The 24,970-nt window shown below is 34.7% G+C and overlaps 1 long non-coding RNA gene across 1 annotated transcript in view; it reads left to right on the top strand.

The window, feature by feature from the left end:
- The window catches only part of LOC116738235, a 95,213-nt gene extending 71,677 nt beyond the window's left edge, over positions 1–23,536 (top strand). The window contains exon 3 of the long non-coding RNA XR_004343935.1: positions 23,348–23,536. This is a non-coding gene — a long non-coding RNA (uncharacterized LOC116738235). The remainder of the gene's footprint in view (positions 1–23,347) is intronic.
- The last annotated feature ends 1,434 nt before the right edge of the window (positions 23,537–24,970 follow it).

Genomic DNA, 24,970 nt, shown 5'->3' with positions numbered 1-24,970 from the left:
TCCACTGCCTTATTTAGCTATCGCCACCTCTCATCATTACTGTAATACTGTCAGCTTTCTTCCATGCCACTAGACCTCTCCTCTTCAAGTTTACTCTAACATTGCCTCCAGAATTACCTTTGAAGAATACAGATTTGATCATATCACTCCTTTGTTAAACAGATAATGTCTGGTTGCCTTTAAGAGCAAGCTCAGACTTCTTAGTGTGGCATATCATTTCCTTTATAATCGAGCCCTAGTCCGGTTTTTCTTCACAGCCCCATCATCTGCAACTCCACCCTCTCCTCAAGCCTCTCAAATATCCTAGTCATACTCAAATATCTTCAACTCTGAAACTCTAAAGGAGCTCTAGAGTCCCTTCAAAATACTGTTTCTTAAGTCTCCTGAGAATTCACATATGGGAAAAGTTTAAATAGTAAGAAATAGATGGAAAAAATAGATTGAAGTTCAAAAATAAAAATAAAAAAGACACTGAGTGACAGACTAAGGGGTTTGAACTTTATCAAATAGACAATGAAGAACTGCTGAAGACTTTCAAACAAGGAAAGAACCCATCATGGTGGCTTTTTAGAAGGATTAATTTGTTGGAGTAGGCAAAATTAGACAGTATAAAGATTTTTTTTCTGCTTAGTTCACTGATGAATCCCAAGTGCCAAGAACACTGCCCGGAACACAGTAGGTGGCTCTATAAAATGAATTCCAGAGCATCTCCTGGGAATTAGTGCTTATACAATCTTGTTCTCTCTTTCTCCATTTTGACCTCTGTCTTTCTCCTTCACACAAATGTGCTCTCTCCCTTTTTATCCATTCTGATCTCTTTCTTCGTTTGTTAATAAAGGATAATTTTTAACTTTATTACTATAACCATCATAATTCATATTCAGCAAATATTTCGTGATTATCTATTGTGTTCCAAGATGAGTTTGAGAGGTATTTTCACACTTGATCACATGTAATTCTCACAGGAGCCCAATGGGATAGGTATTATCGCTCACATTTTGAAACTTATTGATGCCAAGAATCCACACCATTAACCAGGATAGATTTTTGGATCCAAGTCTTGATCTCTTTACACCAAAGCAATTGAACAATGCATATGTTGATTCCTTTTTGGTCTCTGACTAAATTATGGTGACTGGTTTAGCCACCCTTTTTAAATTAAAATAAAAATTGCAAGAGGTAAAGGAGTGAAGATGGGATGATGGCTCTGGAGTGGAGTAGGGTTGAGGCAACTAGGGATGTGAATATGTTAGTCTTGGGTGAGGGAAGAAATAGCGTGCAGTAAGTAGTATGGGGATACTTCTGCACCAAGATAATTTATAGGGTATGGTAGGGAATGAAATTAAGCGCACAAAAGTGGAACCTTTAATTAGTTTTGGAAAGGAATAGGGATATTTATTCCTTAGATGAAGGAAGAAAATAGAGAAAATAGTAGTGCGCTAAGATGAATTTTCCAGTAGGAGAGGGAAGGGGTTGCAGGAAATCACATCAGTAAGTTTAGACACTCTTTTGAAGATTCTAGCTAAAGTGACCCCAAATTGGTTGAACATAGAACATTTGGAGCAACTGGCTAAAATATTTGTCTCTAGAAATGCAAAAGAGCCTTATTAAACTTCATTACTTGGTAAAGAGCATGGATTATGAAGTCAAATTGCCTGAGTTTTAACCATGCTTCCTCTATTTACCAACTGCAAGATCTTAGCAGTTACTTAATCACTCTATGCTTTAGTCACCATCTATAAAATGGGATAATACAGTACTAACTTCATAGGTTTGTCATGTGAATTAAATGAGTTAATATATGTAAAGCTGTAGGAATGGTATTCTTTATACAGTAAGCCTTAAAATAAATGGGAGCTGCTGTTCTAGTCCCCTACAACCTTAAGGATCTTGAATATTGTTTATCCTTTTCATATAATGTGTATTTTATTTGGAAGGTATAGCTTAGCTGTAGACCAGATGCCAAATATGCTATTCTTTCCTCCACTTTAAAACCATACCCATGTACATGGAATGATATATGGATAAGAACACTTAATCCAGCTGAGATCTGTGACTGAGTGGTGTCTTTGTTATTTGAATATTTTATTTTTAATTAAATAATTAAGCAGGAGTATCTAATCAAAAGTGACCATAGATAAAAGGACTGCTTTTAAAACCTTTATTTGGAATTCTGTAATAAAATGACAAAGATAACTATTGTACTTCAAGTATGCTAAAACACCTAATAAATTCTGGATTATTTTTAAATACAGAAATTTTGGTTCCTGAATTACCATAGGAAACTATAACCAATCTACTCCTTAGTTATAAATTAGCAAGTTGCTGGAATTTGGCCATAGCATATATAGGAAAGCTTAAAGTTCAAAGCCAACTGGAAAAGAATATAAACTTTGCATTAACGACAGGTTCATTTCTTTAAAACTGCTACCTTCTTTTGATGTGACATGTAGACAGTCTCTGAATTTTCAATATTTTGGTATATGATTGCAACTAGTGTTACCAACGGTATTACATTTCAGCGGCCCTCAGAGAGGATTTTAGCAAAGGAAAAAATAATCTGATATGATGCATGTCTATCCTATATATTGCTAACTTCATCCCCAGAACTGTGTTTTGGTATAATCTTTCTTGGTATGCCAAAGAAAACTACAGAATTGGCTACCCCTGTGACAAATGGTTAAAAACATTCACTGCAAATTTTGAATTAAGCCAACTAATACATTCCCCCCCCCCTCCAGATCCTTTGAAATATTATAATAACCTTCTTTTTAGTGGACTAATCTTTTAATCTATCTACCAAAGTCTAACAATACTTTAAAGGTATTTTAATGATGTGGAAACATAGCTTGACCATATTATGCAAAGTGACCAGATATGCACAGGAACTTGAATTGTTACTCAACCACAAGAATTTCTCAGAAATTATTGTAGAAGAGTAGTGGATAAGGGATTAGTCTATTTTCTCAAGAAAGTGTTAGTTTAAAAGCTGTAGTAGAAATTAAAAGGTAGAAAGGATGGGTAAAATCATCAGGATTAATTTTTTAAATCACAGATTATAGTAAGAGGAAAGTACTTGAAGTATTTTCAATATATTACATGTATGAGTAGATCTATATGGTTTTATAGAGACTGAAAATTATGATGAAATACAATATTCTCTAAAATTTGTTTTCCATATTAATAAATGTTTATATAATACACATTAATATTTCTCCTTTGTCTCATTTCAAATTAGTTTTTCTTTCAGGAAAAGTGCATGCAAAATAAACTCGTCATTTATACAGAGCTGTTTGTTCTTCCATTAGTGCTCCAGCACTTGCTGCCAAATATTTTTGAAATAGTTTGAAATATGTATCACAATTCAACATCTGTTTCTTCTCCAATTTTTAAAAACATGGAAATAGCTGTAGATAAAGGAAATTTCTCTGAAATGTCAGACTTTATTGTACAAACATAAATTATGACATACAAAGCTGTATCCTGGGAATGAAAACTACTAATTTGGACATTGATAAAAGCACATGCTATTAGGATAAAAACTGTGACATTTTGTAGATTAAATATATACATTCCCTTTTTATAATGTTAGGGAGCTAATAGTAACAACTAACTAAAACTAATGTTTTTTTTAAGTGCAGCTAAATTATTTGGGGAATATTTCCAAAGGAATTATAACAGTTAATTTTACTCCTAGAAAGTAAGAATATGTATTGATTTTAAAGGTTTCGAACATTCATCAAATAAATATATCTTTAGAACTTATCATTGTTCAATGCATTGGGTTATATGCTATGTTGTGTTAGTTTAGAAACTAAAAAAAAATTGAACTAGCCTTTCTAAACTAATGTGCCATGTAAACGTCAGTGTGACAATAGAGATGTTGAAAAAAAAAAGATTCCCTATGGGCAGATACATTGATCATTGATCATTTTGGGTTTCTCTACAGCAGAGCTTTTCAGACTCTAATATGTATTATGAATCTGGAAGGGGGGTATGGGAGCATATTTCACAATCCTGTTTAACCACAGAACCTCTTTGGAGAGAGAGGATGGGGTACACAGCCCCTTTAAATCATTACCCACTGATTTGCGAACACTAAATAAGACTGCTGGGTAAACAGTCCCCAGCTGTCAAATGGTTCTCTGTCTTTTATTTGGCTCTCTGGGATTTCCCAAGGAAAGGTTCATTTCTTACCTCTTCTTTAATTCACTTCATAGTCCTCCACCTTTACCTTTGTACATGCCAACTCTCTGGGCTGTTGTCCAATACTCTGCTCTTCACTTTGATGCTTCTTGTACCATCTTTGATGTTGTCAGCATAATCTTGACCTATCTGCACTGGAGCCATGACCTGCCCAGATCCCTTGTTAAGGTTCAAAGACAACCAGCTTCTCTGCTACCTGTGTTTGAACCTTCTCACTATTTGACCTGTGTTAGATCAAGAGTGACCTCTTTTATTTGAACAGCAGAGAAACATTTCCTTCATCTCAGTCTTGCTTTTTGTTTTGTTTACAAGTGGAAGGGCAATTATTATTCCTCAGAAAAGTTGGCTTGAAGTTCTTTGGGTAGGAAGCAATAGAGTTGTTTCACATTTACCCCATAGTCTTCTCTTTCTCAAGGACCGCAGGTAGCACTGTCCAGTCCGGAAGGCTGGATCTGATTTCTTCAAATATCTCTTTAGGCTCTATCTTCAACCACCAGTATCTTTTACTAAGAAGATATTTTGCTAAATCTGGCCCACTGGACTGAAATTATTCTCCATTTATGCTTTTTTCCATTATTCCATATTCTCTATTCCATATTCGATATATTCCATATTTTACACTTAATGATTTTTCTTTTAGGAGAGCCTCACTATCAGCCTATTATTTGGCTTTAGTTACATTTACCCATCCCCACACTGCAGTATATCACATGTCTACATATAACCAAAGCCCAAATGTGGACAGATTCAGTTTCTTTCTATGTGGTTCCCTAGTCTCATGTGGTCAAGGAAGATTAGCTAAGTGCTATTGAGGATGTCACCAATTTTATTTGCTACAATTCCCAGCCTTAGTTTTGACATAGCTGGGACAACTCTTTTGATAAATTATTCTATGAAATAAAGATATCAAACTAGAACTAATGAGAAATTAACTGATGTGTGACCTGTCATAATTTGAATTATATTTCTGGGGTAGAACTAGGTTTTTCCATTATTTGTGAATCATTGGAAAGTTTCATATAATATACTTTATTTTCCTAGGAAGATTGATTTTTTCCATATGTCTGTGTAAAATAACCAAATATATTATCATAAATATTTATAATGGTCCATGAGTAAAATTGACAATATCAACAAATCTCTTTTTGTTAAAATATAATTCATTTTCATCACAGGCAAAATGCTTTTGTGATTTCCATAATATTAGCCATGAAATGGTTCAACAGCACATACCACAAGCTTCTCCAGTTAGAAGAATCATACTAAACACAAGTTGTAATGGTAATGATATGGAAAACATGTTTCAACTCTAACTCTACCCAAATGGTAAACTGTTCTTCCAAGCAAGATTAACTCTAAAAATGTCCCATTACCACACTGCAATTAAGAATATGAAGGATAAAAACATACCAATGGAAGGAAGCCAAAGGAAAGAATAATAAGAGAAAGAATTCATTTGTAGAGAAATTAGGGAAAATGCACAAGTCTTCTGGACACTATATTTTTGGACAAAGCTAATGTAAGAGATCAACTGATAAAGATTTAAGTTTCAGAAATGTCTTAAAGAATGTCTGAGACTAAAAAATCAAGTTTAGTGGCACAAATGGCATTCTACAAGGTCCATATTGCACAGGACAGAGTTGTGTACACAGAGGAGGTGTTCGGGAAACCCAGGAAGAGGCATTCTCTTTAGACCTCCTAAAGAAAATTCTGTCTTGGCTAAAAGTTGAAACTGTCTTGATTGGTGAGGAGGAAGATGGAAGTTCATATTGGATCCCAACAGTATATTATTTAATTTAAGAAATTTTAAATATGCTTAAATTAACTTTAGAGTAAAACACATATAGTATGCGTACCATAGTTTGAGCTTCATCATCTCAAATAATCAATTTAGTTTTTACCTAAAGCATCTCTTCCATGTATTAAATTTATCTAATTGTTGCAATTAAGTTTGTGTGCCTAGAGTGAGTGATAGCAAGGAAGTAGTTCTTTTATAAAATATTGCACTGTTGTGTTTCTGTTGTGGTGTGTTGAATTATTTGAATAGAAAAAAAAGAGGCATGGATGCTACTCTCATGAAACCTGGAATTTTTATAAATTATAAGAAACCATAGTCATAAATCCCACAGTTTGATGCTAGATTTTTGCTAGATTGAACATAATTGCAAAAGGCAAATATCTTGTCCTTCTTTCTTCCATCGTTTCTTTTTTCCTTGCTTCCTTCTGCCTTTCCCTTTTGCTTTTTTCATTTCCTCTTCTTTCTTTCTTTCTTTCTTTCTTTCTTTCTTTCTTTCTCTTTCTTTCTTTCTTTCTTTCTTTCTTTCTTTCTTTCTTTCCTTCCTTTTCTTTCTACCTTTCTGTTTTCCCCCTTAAAATCTAATGAAGTTAAATCTGGCCTATCAAATAAGGCTATGTTTATTCTCTGATATATCTACCTCACTTTCCTCTCCTTCCTGTAAGCTTCTGGTATTCTTCTGCCCTCCATCCTTTTACCAAATGGAAAAGGATTGATCACCACTCACTTGGCTTTAGTATTCCTAGTTTGCTTTTTTCTTTGCCCTTTTCTTCCTGAGTGGTTATATCTTCCTGATCCATTCAGGGGCTCACTGCATTCCTATTAATTGATCCTGTATCCTCCATCAAAACAGGGCAGGGTCTCATATCATGAGACCCTTGGCTCATCTATTTTGGTGTCTCCATTTAGTCTTGGACACCATGAGTATAAGGTTGGAGGGATTTGGACTGGCCAGGGTGCTCCATCCTATATCTGAAAGCTGCTGGGAACTGAGAGGTCTGTGTCTTACTTTTTCAGCTTCTGCAGTATCATCTGACAGTTTCCTCTCTGCAGCCCCTTCCCTTATCCATTGTTTATTCTTTCCACCATGAAGTTCAACCTGCTGTATGGTTTTCAAATTTTCTACTTTATATTTTATTTTTGAAAGCATATTTTAAAGTTAACATATTTCAATCTGGCATTTTCAGCATTATAGTAATGATGTTTATCACAAAAAATATGTATATTTAAATGGAAGGCAGCAAAATTTGAATTAGACATAAAGGATGGGTACAATGCGAACAGATAGGGTTTCAATTAGAAGTGATCACAGTAAAGTAGGATCCAATAGGGTATATTTGTCTGTGAGGGATACAGTGAAAAGAAGGAGGGCTTGGTGCTGGCTAGAGCTGTATTTGAACCCTAGATCTGCTGCTGCTGCTGCTGCTGCTGATTATATAGCCTTGGGCAAGACAATGCTCCTCTTGAAGTATTTCAAGAACTGTGTTCTTCTGTCACTTGTGTCAGAGATAAGTGAGGATATATGGTGGGGTGAGGTGATGATTATATTTGATGTAGAAGAAAATAAGGCACCAGTGAACATTACAGAAGGTTGAAGAATGAAAATTAAAGTTATATAAAATAATATTAGTATACAATGAGGGATTAATGGATCTTTTTTGTCTGAGTGTCAAGCTACAGTTGATCTTTGAACAACACGGGGGTTAGGGGCACTGTCTGCCCACCCCAGCCTCATGTAGTTGAAAATCTGCATATAACTTTTGGCTATCCAAAAACGAAACTACTGATAGCCTACTGTTGACTGGAAGCCTTACTAATAACATAGACAATTAACACATATTTTATATGTTATATGTATTACATATTGTATTCTTATAATAAAGTAAGCTAAAGAAAATGCTTTAAGAAAATCATATAGAAGACAAAATGCATTACAGTACTGTGCTGTATTTGTGGGGAAAGAATCTATGTGTAAGTGGAGTTGCACAATTCAAACCTGTGTTATTCATGGAATAACTGTATTTTGGTTTTGATGATAAAACAATACGTGACTAGAGTTGGAAGTTTGAAGTCCAGTTTTAGGGAACACATACCAATGGATAGGAAAATCAAAATTTAATGAACATGGGTTTGTTCATGATGTGTATTTCTGAGCATATTTTGATGTCTTAGATTTTTCCTCCACAGATTTATTGACTGATTCATTGATCCATTAATCCCCTATCATATGTCACTAATGTTTATGTGTTATTCAGTAGAGTTTCAAAAGTAGACTTGACCATGTGGAAGAGTCAGTGACCCTGGAAATTAGAAATTGGAAATTATCCAGTAAGAGGAGCAGGAAAAAAAGAGAGAGAGAGAAGAGAATGAAAAACAGTGAAGAAGGCCTATGGGAGTTCATTACTACAAGATCTGCCTTACAAGAAATGCTAAAGGGAGTTTTTGAGTGTAAGTAAAAGAATGCCAATTAGCATCATAAAAACACAAAAAGGTAGCAAAAATCTCACTGATAATTGTAATACATAGTCATAATTATACTGCAATATAGAAATAGTGGTGCATAACTCACAACTTCAGTTTAAAAGTTAAGAAAAAGAATGTAACAAAAATAACACAAATACATAATCTGTTATTAGTTACACAATATAAAAAGCATATAAATTGTAGCAACAATAACAAAATATGAGAGGAAGAGTAGTGAAAGTGTCAAGTATATAATTCTACTGAATTTAAGTTGTTACCAGTTTAAAATAGGGTGTTATAAGTTTAAGATATTTTATGTAAGCTTCATGGAAATCACAAGGGAAAATCTGGTACTACCAGATTTTGTGTAATTACTAATTACACAAAAGAACACAATAAAGTGAAAGCATACTGATACCAAAAGACATCAAAACAGAAAACAGATAGTAGGATAAGAAACAACGAACAATGGATCTACAAAACAACTAGAAAACAATAAAAAAAATAGCAGTAGTAAGTCCTTACCTATTTAAAATTAGGTTATGCACAAATGGATTAAATTCTCCAATCAAAAGGCATAGAATGACTTAAGGGTAAAACAAACAACCAAACAAAAAACAACATCAAAAAGAGATCCAACAATATGCTGCCTGTAAGAGACTCATTTTAGCCTTAGAGACACTCATAGACAGAATGAAAAGATGAAAAAGACACTTTAAGCAAATGGCAACCAAAAAAAAAAAAAAAGCAGGGAGTACCTATGCTTATAGCAGACAAAATAGTTTAAATTAAAAGTGGTAAAAAAGAGACAAGCTAATTATATCATGATAAAGGGGTCAATGCATCAAGAAGACATAACAATTGTAAACATTTACACACTTAACATTGGAGTACCTAAATATATAAAGCAAAAAATAAGAGAGGTAAAAGGAAAAATAAATGGTAATACAATAATTATTGGCGACCTTAATACCCCACTCTCCACATGGATAGATCATCTGATACAGAATCAATAAGGAAACAGCAGATTTGAACAATGATGTAGACCAAATGGATCTGATAGACTACAGAACATTCTTTCCAGCAACTTCACAATGCAAAGTCTTCTCAAGCACACATGGAACATTTTCTAGGTTAGACTAAATATTAGGCCATAAAAAAAGTCTTATCAAATTCGAGAAGATTGAAATCGTACCAAATATCTTCTCTAACCACTATGGCATAAAACTAAAAATCAAAATGACACCACTTGTCATTAGGGAAATGCAAATGAAAGCCACAAAGAGATATCACCTCATGCCTGTTAGAATGACCATTGTCAAATAGACTAGAGACAACAAATGCTGGTGTGGATGTGGAGAAAAGGAATGTTCATTATTGGTGGGTTTGTAAATTGTTGCAGCCACTATGGAAGACAGTATGGAGAATTCTCAAAAAATTAAAAATAGAACTACAATATGATTCAGCAGTTTCACTTCTGGGAATATTTTCAAAATAATGAAAACACTAACTTGAAAAGGTATCTGCATGCCCATGTTCATAGCAGCATTGTATATAATCGCCAAAACATGGAAACAATTTAGTGTCTATCAATGAGTGATTGGATAAAGAAGTTGTGCGTACACACACACACACACACACACACACACACACTCTGAAATATTGAGTCATAAAAAAATGAGAAAATCCTACCATTTGCAACTACATGGATGGACCTTGAAGGCATTATGCTAAGTGACATAAGTCAGACAGAGAAAGACAAAATACTGTGTGAGCTCACTTATATGTGGAGTCTAAACACAAAAACAAAAACAAACTTGTGGTTACCAGAGGTGGGGAGAGGGGTAGGGAGAATTGGAAGAAGGTTGTTAAGAGGCAGAAACTTCCAGTTATAAGATAAATAAGTACAAGGGATGCAATGTAACTGATGACTGTAGCTAACACTGCTGTATGATATATAGGAGAGTTGTTAAGAGAGTAAATCCTGAGTACTCATTCCAAGGAGAAAAAAGTTTTTCCTCTCTTTTTTTCTTCTTTCTTTTCTTTTTATTGTATCAATATATGAGAAGATTGATGTTATTTGAACCTATTGTGGAAATCATTTTCATGATATATGTAAAACCATTATGCCACGTGTCTTAAATTTATACAGTGATGTATGTCAATTATTTCTCAATTAAACTGGAAAAAAAATTTAAAAACCAGAAGATCTGTCAACTCTGGATCTATACTCCCTCATTACAATGAACAACTAGACGTGAGTATCTGGTAACACTTTTGTTAAAGTCCTGCAGTCCTTCAATTCAGCAGTCTTCATTTGGGATCCCTTTGCTAATGGATATTAACTTCCTGAACCCTAGGGCATTTGAACTTTTGATCTCTGTTGCAAAAGGATACATAATGCTACTTTCAGCAGTATCTAGCAAATATTTAATTTTTCTAAGTAGTTAATTTTTTAAAAAGTGATCTCTAATTATGTTTGGTTTCTTGTGTACATTTTCCTAGCAAGAGATACAAATATTCTAGTTCTGTTTAGAATCTTATTTCTCACTGAATGTGTATCCATTTGAACTTTGAATTCATACTTCAGGTGTATGATTCATTGTCAATGTACAAGAAAAATCAGGTCTGTGAAGCTGCAAAATGGGAGGCCCAGTTCCTGGCCAGCAATTAACTCATCAAGATGGTAATGCTCAGTAAGACACCTTTGGACATGTTATTCTGGCTACCTTATTTGCATTTTGAAACATTAGCACAAGGAAAAAAAATCATGTTTATGACAGAGCAGCTGAAAGGATCTAATGATATTGGAACAGTGCAAATTCTCAAGCAGAAAAGAAGTATAACTGGAAATATTCTGTAAAATTAGCATGAACTTTTATTACATGCATATATATTTCAACTCTTCTGAATGCAGAAGATAATAGCTTGCAAAGAGTATATTTTCTTCCTGAATCCCATTGATAATTTTAGTTATGATGAGGATATTTAATTTCAGTGAAAAGCTTGACTAAGGTCAGTTCTTATTTTCATTTGGCTCAATGAAAGCTTCAGAATGGATCTAATAGCTCTAACACCTAATCTTAAATAACATGATGACATTTACATTTATTTGATTCATAACTAGACCTTGAGATATTCAGTGCCAAGGAAATCAAAAGCCCATCAAATGTAGAATTATACTTTCTTTGTCACATTTAATTATTATTTTTTGACTTTCATAAACTTCCATGAACAAATGGAAAATTTGTGCCAAATAAAAATATAGACTTTGGTTCATTATTAAAAATACACACTCTGTCATTGCAAATTTGTATGGTCCATAGTGGTTAGATATATTACCAAGATAACTAAAATACCAGCTATTATACATAGTTTGGTTCTTCCCACAGTAATGTTCTTATTATCGTATCCTCAAACTCATCAACTTCTCTGAGGTACATTCCTTTTTAACACTGGGCCAATGTGATTCCTCACTCCTTTGAATTCTGTGCTACTTATTATGTGTGTTATTTTATATGTAATTAAAAAAGCTTTTTTTTTACTATAATATTGACTTCTATTTCACTTCTTGAGCCCAGGTGCCTTGTTTGCTGCTATTGTGTTGTAGTGGTAAACATTTCTATGATCTTACTCTCATCCTCTTTTGTGAACTCTATAAAATAAGAGATAAAGTTGAAAGAAAATAAAAGAGAATGAAACAGAAGGATAACATAATTTTTAGAGAAATTATCACAAATAGAGCATATTGGAATGGGAAGCAATAGTGTTACCAGAGGAAAGACAGAAGAAATGGAACAGTAAAATATCTAGGAATATAATTACAAATAAAAAAAATTTTTAAGTTTATTCGTTTTGAAAGAAATCATGAACATGTGTGGGGAGGGGCAGAGAGAGGGAGAGAGAGAGGGAATCCCAAGCAGGCTCCATTCTACCAGTGCAGAGCCCAATGTGGGGCTTGAACCCACAGAGCATGAGATCATGACCTGAGCCAAAGTCAAGAGTTGGACACTTGACTGACTGACCTACTCAGGTGCCCCAAAGAAAAACTTTCTTGAGCTGATGTAAACGATCAAAAGCGTACAACTTATTACAGAAAAAAATAAATAGTAATGAATTGTGAATCAATCCTGGCGATGTTATTGGACTTTAAGAAAAAAGAAAAACCTCAACACTTACAAAGAATCATTTCTAGTGAATTGTGGACTTAAATGTAAGAGTTAAAGGAGTAAATCATTTAGAAGAAGAATAGGAGGACATCTTTATGACTTTGGGAGTAGTAAATATTTCTTAAATAAGACACACAAACTGCTAGCTATAAAGGGAATATTGATAAATTAAACTAAAGTTAGGAACGTCTGCTTATTTTTTTTTTTCAACGTTTATTTATTTTTGGGACAGAGAGAGAGCATGAACGGGGGAGGGGCAGAGAGAGAGGGAGACACAGAATCGGAAACAGGCTCCAGGCTCTGAGCAGTCAGCACAGAGCCCGACGCGGGGCTCGAACTCACGGACCGCGAGATCATGACCTGGCTGAAGTCGGACGCTTAACCGACTGCGCCACCCAGGCGCCCCTGGAACGTCTGCTTATTATAAGAACATTAAGAGAGTGGGTGGGAGAAGATATTTGTCATATTATAGATATACACACATGCATATATAAATAATAAATGTCTTATTTATGGAATACATGAAGAATGCCTACAAAATAAGAAAAAGTGAGACAACACAGTAGAAAAATTGCAAAGACCTTGAACAGACACATCACAATGAAGGACATACAAGAAGCCTATAAACATATGAAAAGGTGCTCAACTTTTGCTGGTCATCAAGGAAATTGCAAATTAAAACCAAAATGATAGGTCACTTTGCAGTCACCAAATTGGCTAAACTGAAAATACCAAGTGTCGGACAGGATGTGGAGTAACTAGAACTCTCATAAACTATTGATAGGAGTGTGAATTGGTATAACCACTTTGAAAACCTACTTTTCAGTATTTAGTAAAGCTGAATACATATCCTATGATCCAACAATTTCACTCCTTTGTATATATATATTCAACATATGCTTACCAAAAGGAATGGCCAAGATTATCATAGTAGTGCTATTTGTAATAGCCCTGTGTCAGGTTTGCCAAGACCAACCCCCAAGTTTGATGATTCACTAGAGGACTCACAGGACTCAACAAGCCTAAAGTCATGTTCACAGCATAATTTCTTGTAGCAAAAGGGTAACAAAGCAAGGCAAAATCAGCACAGGGCAAAGCTTATGGAGCAAAGTCCTGAGGAAGCCTGAAAAGCTTCCAGAATCCTATCCCAATGGAGTCACACAGGACATGCTTAATTATTCCAATAAGAAGGTATAAATAACATCTGTGAAACGCTGTCTACCAGGGAACCTCTGTAGAGGTCAGTACTCCAGGTTTTTGTTGGGGCTGGTCAAGTATGCAGCCTTTACATGGCATGCACCAGAATGCCAGTCTTCCAGAAGGAAAGCAATGTTCACATAAACCATATTGTTTTTATAAACAGTCTAGATACAATGAGCCTTTTAAAATTAGGGTGGCAGGAACCCTTTCCAAATGCAAGTTCTCAGCTACCAGCTAAGGGCCAACAGTGTGTGCAATCCAGTCTAAGGATGACAGTCAGTCCTGCTATAGTTGGTTGTTTTTGCACAAGCTTCAAAGTGGATTTAATTCAAAAGTGTATCAACAGTAGAATGGAAGAATGCATAAATAAATGTATATTCATACAATGGAATACTATATAATAAAGAATTATAATCCAAACTCTCATGCAACAATATGTATGAAACATAATGCTGAGCAAGAGAAACCAGACATAAAAGGATAGACATCATATGTTTCTATTTGTATAAAGTTTAGTAATTAGGTAAAATTAGACATCATAGTGATTGAAGCCACCTGGGAAGTTATAACTATTATAGGGGAGCTTCTGAGATATTGATGCTGTTTTGTTTATTGATTTCAGTGGTGGTTACATGTTCACTGTGTAAATATCCTTTGGGTCAACACTTATAATTTGTGCTTTTTTCTGTATTATATTTCAATAAAGACTTTACTTAGAAAGTTTTTAAGCTAAAAAAGTAGACTCCTGCATATATTTAGGCAGAAGAAACAAATTATTTAGAAAGCAAGTAAAAGAGTTTTCTGAGTAAAATAAAATAAATAAAACTTCTTTATAATATTAAGACAATAAAAATATATATAATTTATTGAATGTTTATACCAGGTATTCTAATGAGTTGCATTATATTGCTCTATATTCTTCAGTATGATAGCCACTAGATACATGTGCTCACTGAGCACTTGAAATGTGGCATGTCCAAATTTTATATATGCTATATGTTTAGCTATAAGGTATAAGTACAAAATATACACCACATTTTGAAGACTTAGTATAAAAAGAATGCAATATCCCATTGATATTTTTATATTGTTTACATATTGAAATGACAATGTATTATTGAATATATTGGGTTAAGTAAATATATTTTTAAATTTAATATATATTTTTTAATGTTTATTTTTGAGACAGAGAGAGACACAGCATGAGCAGGGAAGGGGCAGAGAGAAAGGGAGACACAGAATGTGAAGCAGGCTCCAGGCTCTGAGCTGTCAGCACAGAGCCCGACGCGGGTCTCAAACTCACGAACTGTGAGATCATGACCTGAGCCGAAGTCGGACGCTTAACGGACTGAACCACCCAGGCGCCCCAAATTTAATATATTTTTTTGTTTTTCCCCTTTAAATGTGAGTGCTAGAAAATTTAAATTTATAACATGTGGCTCATGTTATGTCTCTATTAGATAGCACTAATACAGTACATGTCATTAATTTCTTACATCTGACCTGAGAGATAATAGTCCCATTTTACAGATGAGATGAGAACACAGATTTAGAATACAAAGAAAAGGTTATGTAATTTTTAAATATCACATAACAAGTAATTAGCAGAGCCAAATTATATATATATATTATGTATATATATTATTGGTACTGTGCTGTTTACCTCTCTGCTATGTTCTCAGAATACACGGGGCATGATTTACCAGAATTTTAGGAAAGAGTGAGTGATTCAAGAATTCTATGTTTCACCAAGCTATTATTCCCATATAAATGCAACAAAAAATTTTCTTATGTATCCAAAGGCTCAGAAATACATTACTTACATATCTATCATACCAAAATCTCCATCTAAACACTCAATTCAGCTAGTTAGGGGGGAAAAAAAAAGAATTGTCGAATGGCAAGTCCATGGTATGAAGGGAGTGGTAGTGGGTTTTGAGTCTATTTAAGCATTTAATTGAGTCTAATTATTATCATAAGTAGAATTATAAAAAATAAATGTAATCCCTTGAATAATATGTATTATAATTTAAATAATTTTTTTAAATGTGACAATTTTTTGTGATTTCAAAATCCCAGAGCATAAAAGCAAAAACCAGGGTGTGTGTAGAGAGGTGGAAAAAGGTTGAGAAAGTATGTAATTTAATAATTTCTTAGGAGGTAATAAATAGAATTTATTTCATTACTGAACCTGTTAAGCTGTCAACTATACCCTTATGTCATTAAAAGATACAAAAGTAAACACTAATGGAACTAAAAACAGAATTCACAACTTACAATATCCTGAGAATAGGTACCGTAGAAAAATAGACCATAAAATAAAAGAGAGAAAAGAAAGAAAATAGCACAGAATCAGAAATAAAACAGAATCTTTTTGTTTATTTATTTATATATTTTGAGGAAGGAGAGGCAGAGAGAGGAGAGAGAGGATCCCAAGCAGGCTCTGCACTGATAGAGATAGAAAGATTAAGAGCAGAAATATGATATAACAAATATAGTCTTAGATTTTATTTTCTGAATACAAAAGTAATGCTGTAGTAGCAGAGTTATGTTTAATGACTCCAAGGCATCTATTTCCATATGCTTTTCTCATTTCTGCTTCTCATAGTTCTTAAGTCTCAAATCTTGTTGACTATTTAATATGTTTATATTCATTGACAAGCAGCAGCACAATTTAGAAATGTTAACGTCTCATTTTTAACCATCTCTGTTTAACTTGTGACTACATGTAGTTTTGCTTTAGAATGTAGCAATAACATTCTTAAATGGAAGCATTTTAAACACTTTATCTTTCCTAGATCTCAGCCTCTAATTACCTGGAAACAAAATGAAGGCAGTAAGAATACAGGTACAGATACCAACAGGAAAACAATAATTTGTACCCTCAGTATAATGATTATATATATCTTTGATTTGGAGACTATTGTTTCTACATATTTTCTTTAGACTAAAATTTCTTGCCTTTTTTGGAGAAAATTCTGAAATAGCAAATTTGGTGTACCAGAAATCTATCTGCTTATTCTCTTAAATATTATTGATACATCAGTATTCCCAAGCCATAGCAGTTTTGAGGCATAAACTCAGTCTCAATTATAGTCACACAATAGAATGCATTTTTTTCAGGTGTGATCCCATCCATTCTGTATTTTTTCCTTCCAAGATTTTATTTAAATTCAAGTTAGTTAACATATAGTGTAGTATCGGTTTCAGGAGTAGAATTTAGTAATTCATCACTTGTATATAACACCCAGTGCTCATCCCACTTAGTGCCCTCTTTAATGTCCATCTCCATTTAGCCCATCCCCCCACCCACCTCCCCTCAAGCAACCCTCTGTTTGTTCTCTATAGTTAAGTCTCTTGGGTTTGCCTCCCGCTTTGTTTTTATCTTATTTTGTTTTCCCTTCCCTTCCCCTGTGTTCAGCTGTTTTATTTCTTAATTTCCGCATGTGAGTGAAATCATATGCTATTTGTCTTTCTCTGACTGACTTATTTCACTTAGCATGATACACTCTAGTTCCATTTACGTTGTTACAAATGGTAAGATTTGCTGGCTGAGTAATATTTCATTGTATGAATATATACCACATTTTCTTTATCCATTCGTCAGTTGATGGACATTGGGTTTCTTTCCATAACTTGGCTATTGTTGATTTTGCTGCTATAAACATCAGGGTGTGTGTGTGCCTTCAAATCTGTATTTTTGTATCCTTTGGGCAAATACCTAGTAGTGCAATTGCTGGTCGTAGGGTAGCTCTATCTTTAACTTTTTGAGGAATCTACACACTGTTTTCCAGAGTGGCTACACTAGTTTGCATTCCCACCAACAGTGTAAAAAGTTTCCCCTTTCTCTGCATCCTCACCAACATCTGTTGTTTCCTGAGTTGTTAATTTTAGCCATTATGACTGCTGTGAGGTCATATCTCATTCTGTTGCATTTCTATACACCAATAATGAAGCAACAGAAAGAGAAATCAGGGAATAGATCCCATTTCCAATTGCACCAAAAACCATAAGATACCTAGGAATAAATCTAACCAAAGAGGTAGAAGAGATGTACTCTGAAAACTGTAGAACACTTATGAAAGAAATTGAAGAGGACTCAAAGAAATGGAAAAAAAATCCCTGTTCATGGATTGGAAGAATAAACATTGTTAAAACGTCTATACTACCCAAAGCAATCCACATATTCAGTGCAATCCCTATCAAAATATCACCAGCATTTTTCACAGAGCTAGAACAAGCAATCTTAAAATTTGTATGGAATCAGAAAAGACCCCAAATAGCTAAAGTAATGTTGAAAAAGAAAAACAAAGTGGGAGGCATCACAATTCCAGACTATAAGCTGTATTATAAAGCTGTAGTAATCAAGACAATATGTACTGGCACAAAAACAGACACATAGATCAATGGAACAGAATAGAGGACCCAGAAATGGACCCACAACTACATAATCAACTCATCTTCAACAAAGCAGGAAAGAATATCTAATAGGGAAAAAGACAGTCTCTTCAACAAATGTTGTTGGGAAAACTGGACCACTTTCTTATACCACACACAAAAATAAATTCAAAATGGATGAAAGACCTAAATGTGAGACAGGAAACCATCAAAAATCCTAGAGGAGAACACAGGCAGCAACCTCTTTGACCTCGGCTGTCGCAAATTCTTACTAGATGTCTCTGGAGGCAAGGGAAATGAAAGCAAAAATGAACTAGAGACTTCATTAAGATAAAAACCATCTGCACAATGAAGAAAACAATCAACGAAACTAAAAGGCAGCCAGCAGAATGGGAGGTGATATTTGCAAATGACATATCAGATAAAGGGCTAGTGTCCAAAATCTATAAAGAACTTATCAAACTCAATACCCAAAAAGCAAATAATCCAGTTAAGAAATGGGCAGAAGACATAAACAGGCATTTCTCCAAAGAAGACATCCAGATGGCTAACAGACACATGAAAAAATGCTCAACATCACTCATCATCAGGGAAATACAAATCAAACCCATCCATTCTTTAGAAATGCCAGTGCTCTTTCACCATTGACTCCTATTGTTCTTCAGATATTTTTTCCTCTCTACTTCAGACACAAAGCCTCCAATCAACTGCAAGAGAATCACCTATTTTTTTTTCCTGCCTTACTTCATTGTGGTAATGTTTCCTGTGTTCCCAACGGGGAATTTTGTCATTCATGCTCATTCAAGATATTGCTGTGGATGCATGCAAGAGAGGTTGCAGTTGCTCTCTGGAGTTGAGTGCTTACCGCTACATCATGATTTTACTATTGATTTGCTGCGGTCTACATGTGATCTGTTGCCTGTGTCCGATGTTGAGGGCACTGATAGGTGAATCATCCCCATCTTTTTTTACTGCTACCAAAGCCACTGGCTCTGTCTTCCATCACTGCTGAAGCTGTCGACAACAATGTCTCTAATGCCTTGCATTTTGAATGGTATATATATATCATTGAAAATCTATAAAGACTATATATATATAGTGATTTATTGAAAATCTATAAAATTTATAGTTATTTGAGTTTTGATATTTACTCACTCTTTTATCATAGCCCCTTGCTTTAAGATGCAAGTTGGAGTAAATTAGTACTTTTTTTGGACAGGCACATGATAATTAAGAATCATCTCTTTCTTATGTCCGTCAATAGCATATCCTTGAACCAAATCTCTGTCACTTAACTCTTCCTTCCATTTCAGATCAACTATTTATCAAAGCAATGTGGCACTGGCATAAAGACAAACATACAGATCAATGCAATAGAATAGAGAGCCCAGAAATAAACCCTTCCATATGTGGTTAAATGATTTTTAACCAGAGTGCCAAGACCATTCATTGGAGAAAGGGCAGTCTTTTGCACAAATGGTGCTGAGAAAACTGGGTGCCCACATGCAAGAAAATGAAGTTAGACCCTTACCTTGCATGATATACAAAAATTAACTTGAAATGAATCAAGTACCTAAGTTTAAGACCTAAAGCTATAAAACTCCTAGGGCAAAACATAGGGCAAAAGCTGCATGACATTGGATTTGACAATGATTTCTTGGATCTGACAAAAAAGGGACAGGCAACAAATGAAAAAAAAAAAAAAGACAAATTGGACTTCAAGCAAACTGAAGATTTTTGTGCACCAAAAAATGTCAACAGAGTAAAACAGAGTAAAAAGGCAACCCAAAGAAGTGGAGAAAATATATGAAGATCATGTATCTAGTAAGGGATTAATATCTGGAATTTAGAAAGAATTCCTAAAACTCAGCAACAACAACAAAAAAAACCCCAAACAACCCAATTCAAAGATGGGCTTGAATAGACATTTCTCCAAAAAAGATATACAAATGGCCAAGAAGTTCATGAAGACACTCAATATCCCTCATCATTAGGGAAATGCAAATCAAAACTACAATGACATACCATCCTACAAACCCAATATGATGGCTACTATAAAAAAAACAAAATAAAAAATGTTCTCGAGGATGTGGAGAAATTGGAATGCTTGTGCTGTATTAGTGGGAATGTAATCTGGTGTAGCCACTATGGAAAACAGTAGGTGGTTCCTCAAAAAGTTAAAAATAGAATTACCATATGATCCAGCAGTTCCACTTCCGGGATATAACCAAAATAACTGAAAACCCAGTATCAAAGAGATATTTGTACATCCATGTTTATTTCTGTATTATTCATAATAGCTAAAACGTGGAAGCAACCCAAGTGTCCATCTATGGACAAGCAAAATGTGGTATTATACATACAGAGGAATATTATTCAGCCTTTAAAAAAAAGAAATGCTGATATAGGCTACAACATGGATGAACCTGGAGGACATTATGGTAAGTGATGTAAGCCAGTCAAAAAAAGACAAATACTGCATGATTCTACTTAGATGAGATACTTAAAAGCAGTCAAAATCATAGAGACAGAAAGTGTAATGTGGTTGCCAGGGGCTGGTGGGAGAGGGGAAAGAAGAGTTATTGTTTAATGGACATAGCATTTCAGTTTTACAAGATGAAAAAGGCTATGGAGATGGATGGTGGTAATGATTTCACAACATTATGAATATACTTAATACCACATAACTGTACATTTAAAGATGGTTGACATGGTGAGCATAGTACCTTCTAGTTCCATCCAGGTAGTTGCAAATGGCAAGATTTCATTCTTTTTGATGGCTGAGTAATACTCCATTGTATATATATGCCACATCTTCTTTATCCATTCATCCATCAATGGACATTTGGGCTCTTTCCATACTTTGGCTATTGTTGTTAATGCTGCTATAAACATTGGGGTACTTGCGTCCCTTTGAAACAGCATACAAATTAGTCAGAGAAAGACAAATATGACTTCACTCATATGAGGACTTTAAGACATAGAACAGATGAACATAAGGGAAGGGAAGCAAAAATAATATAAAAACAGGGAGAGGGACAAAACATAAGAGACTCTTAAATATGGAGAACAAACGGAGGGTTACTGGAGGGGTTGTGGGAGGGGGGATGGGCTAAATGGGTCATGGGCACTAACGAATCTACTCTTGAAATCATTGTTGCACTATATGCTAAATAATTTGGATGTAAATTAAAAAAATAAAATTAAAAAAAAGATGGTTGAGATGGTGAATTTAATGTTATGTGCATTTTATCGTAATAAAAAATTGAAAAAAGATGTTATCAAACAAAATGGAAGACTCATTTCAGGTAGCTAGGAGTCAAGCCAGTTGTGTATGCACATAATAGGCATCCACATTAATGAGTGCATGGCTATCTTAAACACAATTTCATAGATTTTTTTAAATGTTTATTTATTGATTTTTGAGAGGGAAAGCAAGGAGGGCTAGAGAGAGAAAAAAAGAGAGAATCTCAAGCAGACTCCTCACTGCCAGTGCAGAGTCTGATGTAGGGCTCAAACTCACAAAGTGTGAGATCATAACCGGAGTCAAAGTCAAGAGTCAGATACTTAACCTATTGAGCTACCCAGGCATCCCTTGTAAATGTGTTTTTTCCACAAAGTGAACATTTTTTAGAGAGGGGATCAAAAATGTTGCGTGTGGATGAGCATTTCAAGTTTTTGTGAGGTTTTCTTTCAGAAGAGGCTCTCCTCTCTCTTTCTTTCCTCCATCCTCTTAGGTTCCTATTCTTTCTGGTAAAATTATTATTTCTTTATCTCTGGTAGAATTATTATTATTATCATTATTATTATTTGTCATCATCATTGTGGTAAAAAGCACATAACATGAAATACACCCTCTTAAATTTTTAAGTGAGAAGTACAATATTAATAACTGTAAGCACAGAATGTTAGATGTATGTATGGTCTGCTCTTCTCTTTTCCTTCCCAAGGAGAAGCCAGGAGGTAGGAATTTCCTCTCCATCGTGTGATGCTGTGCCAGGGAGAGGGATCATGGCAAGACAGTGCCGTGAATTTTCCCACCAGCTTGTGTGGCTGTGCGCTCTTCTGGGGAGCAGGAGCCTATTACCTGTCTGGATTTCTCATAAAGGGAATTGGTCTGCATATTGTTGAATCAGTGATTCTGTCGGAGGAAAGAGGGTCTGTGGCATCCTATGCCACCAAATTGCTGTCATTACTCCTCTGTCATTCCTCTGTTTAGTACTTGTTCTTGTTACCCACAGAGGCTTTTATGGTTTGAGTACTTGAGAATGTGATTGCCAACAAATCATGCTCTGTGCTTTTTATCTGTATTGAAGGAAACAGTTAAGAGATAAAGATGTAATGATAGACACTTATTGAGCACTTGTACTGCATCAACAGTTATCCTGAGTCTTTAGACAGTGATATTTAATTTTCACAAAAAAACATTGTGGATATGTTACTCATATTTTCCCAATTTTATAGAAGAGGAAACATATTCACAGAGAACATATTTAACTTGCCCCAAATTATGCAGCTTATTAGTAGAAGAACTGGGAAGGGAAGCAGGAAGTTTAACTCCAGAGCCCATGCCCGAGAGCCAGCATGGTAATTGTCACACTTGTGTAGCTTACCTCGGTCGGTCGTTGTTCGAGAAGTAGAAAACAATAGGAAAAAACAATACAAGAACATAAAAATAGAAGAAAACTCAGAAAATCCTCAAAATTCAGTGTCCAACTTGGAACATGCATTATAGGTGAAGGGGTTTTTGTTGTAATTTGTTTTTGCTGTTGTTCTGGTTCTGTTTTTAAAGTTATTTTTATTTTTCATAGTTGAAAAGTATTTTTTTTTTGTTTAAAAACAAGCAGTTTCAAAACACTCCTCATATTCTCTTCGTTGTAAATAAGAAAAAAATAACAGCTTTATCTTCTAGAAAAATAATGAAAAGAGAATACAATTGGTGTTTTGCCAAATTCAAATATGGATCTCCCTGAGAGTCTGTGATAATTAAGATATAGTAAGGGTTTTTTAGGTTGAAATAATATTAGAAATTATTTTTAAGATGAAAGAGATTTTTGTTATTTTGCAGCTGGTCCTGTCGGGTCAGATTGTCATGAATATTTTTCTTCATTTCTAGCCTCCTCCTTGTGAAACAGCTCCTGTCATAGCAAAGGTCCTGGAAGTCGAGGCACCTGTTCCTTTATCTGCTATACCCTACAGCAGCCCAGCAAGCTTCCTAACTTGGATCCTGGAGTCCTGTTGTCCCTGTTCCCACACAACTACCTCTTCCCGATTTTCTGTGAAGATAGCTGGGGATCAGACTTGAGCTGCTGGTAGGTACAGTCAAGTGTTTTGATTCAGCTTAATTGTCCTCCAAGAGGTTTTAGCATAAATATCTCCATCATATTTCTTTATTATATCAACCCTGGCCAGTAATATTTATAAGAATATTTGTCAGTTTTGTGATTTCAAAATGCTATAATTGTTTTGATACACACTGAGATTGACTGACTTTTCATTTACTTGTATTCTTTTGTGATATGTCTGTGTCCTTTGCTTTTCTGTTAACATTTGTTTTATGGTTTGTAAAAATTCCTAGCAAATTGAGTATATTAACTCTTTGCTTTTCAAATAATTTGTAAATATTTTCCCACATCTCTAAAATTGTCTCACTTCCAGATATGGTTTTTGGGTGCATCGATGGTTTTGATTTATTAAGTTCACATTATGCTTAAAGTAGCTCATGCTTCAAGCTTATATTTCTTAGTTTTATAAAAATGATCCTTCTGTTATATTTTATCTATCTCCCATTGTATATTTTATCTATCTCATCTAAATTAAGAGGACAACTGATTTCTGGGGAGATTACATTGTATGAGCTAGGGAACTCTATATTTTTAACTGTGAGTTGGAGAACCAAGTGCCATTTATTTTTCTTGAATACATTTGATTTTTGTATTTTCTCATTAAGGGAAAAACTGGTTTTTGGTTTGATCTTTGATGTTCTGTAAGCATTTTGGTTTACATTTTATTCTCAATCCCCATATCTTCCCCCTTCAGGAGACTGGCAGTTACTTTATGAGATAGTTCTTCCACCGTCTTCCTTTTCTCTCTTAGCTCTCCTTGGCACCACCCTTCCTTGCTCTTGACTCTCACTTATGATTCACTTTCATGTAATTTTCCTCAGAAGTATCCCAATCTCATAGGATTTAAAAAAATTTTTTTTTCAACGTTTTTATTTATTTTTGGGACAGAGAGAGACAGAGCATGAACGGGGGAGGGTCAGAGAGAGAGGGAGACACAGAATCGGAAACAGGCTCCAGGCTCCGAGCCATCAGCCCAGAGCCTGACGCGGGGCTCGAACTCCCGGACCGCGAGATCGTGACCTGGCTGAAGTCGGACGCTTAACCGACTGCGCCACCCAGGCGCCCCCAATCTCATAGGATTTTTAATAAACTTTTTATGGGAGTATTATATGCAGAAAAGTGTACATATATTTTCTCAAAAAACGCATGTAGTTAGGACCCTAATAATTAAAGAGTCTTGTGAACAACCCAGAAATCCCCCCTTTGCCAACACCCAATCAGTATCTTTACTCTTCCCTCAAATTAACCATTGTTCTGATATACCATAGATTAATTTTTTCTGAGTGTTATATAAATAGAAATATACAGTATGTACCAACAACATAATATTGGTTTTTTGCTCAGCATTATGCTTATTTTTGCATAATTTTCCATAATTATAGATCATTCTTCTC

The sequence above is a fragment of the Lynx canadensis genome, chromosome C1 (genome assembly GCF_007474595.2).
Source record: "Lynx canadensis isolate LIC74 chromosome C1, mLynCan4.pri.v2, whole genome shotgun sequence".
Lineage (NCBI taxonomy): Eukaryota > Metazoa > Chordata > Mammalia > Carnivora > Felidae > Lynx > Lynx canadensis.
This window is presented reverse-complemented; position numbering and strand designations above follow the sequence as displayed.